Raw genomic sequence first — 775 nt, 5'->3', positions numbered from 1 at the left:
AACTCTCTCAAATTTACCCTGGAAAAAGGGCCCAGCAGCCAATTAAATGTACGTGCATGCAGACCAACCGGACCACCAACTTCAGAACCAGCAAAAGTTTGTCGGCCTACCTCCCCCCCAGCACGGTGCTCCCCAGGCAGCTGATTGGGGACAAGTCGACGCCCAAGCTGACATTGCTTATTAGAAATGGCACTGTTTGAGAAGAGCTTCGCTTCTCTCAGAAATAATTACCCTGTATTTTTTCTTATTTATTTTTATTATTGAAGTGTTAAGTTTGCATGATGATTTTTAATTTTTGACAAAGAATGTATATTTTAGTTAGTACATATGATATGTACTAGAATTACGACTTTTTCCTGAGAACTTCAGTATATGCCTATGCTTATTTTTTAAGTTAACCACTGAGATTTTTTGCACATATTGACTAAATGAATAAATTTTAGGTGTGTTATCAAAGTGAGGTAATCTATTTATTTTACCCACCTAAATGGAAAATATTGAAAAGAAAATATCTCTCATACCGAGGGGGTAATCACTATGAGAAAATGCGTACACCGTAACTTTTCACTTTCCTACGTTCTATCACTTTTCGTAATTTTCCCTTCAATTTCCCATAGTTTTACAACGTTTACTTCATTTTTATGACCATATCAACTGTATTTTATTCATTTTCGATCTGATCAACGCACGATTTGTCACTTTTGCCCACGTTCCCTTCACGTTTGTTTCACTTTCCGTCATTTTTAGCCCGCCCTTCTGCTTTGAAAAAGCTATC

The sequence above is a fragment of the Frankliniella occidentalis genome, unplaced genomic scaffold (genome assembly GCF_000697945.3).
Source record: "Frankliniella occidentalis isolate FOCC.00 unplaced genomic scaffold, Focc_3.1 Scaffold55, whole genome shotgun sequence".
NCBI lineage: Eukaryota > Metazoa > Arthropoda > Insecta > Thysanoptera > Thripidae > Frankliniella > Frankliniella occidentalis.
This window is presented reverse-complemented; position numbering follows the sequence as displayed.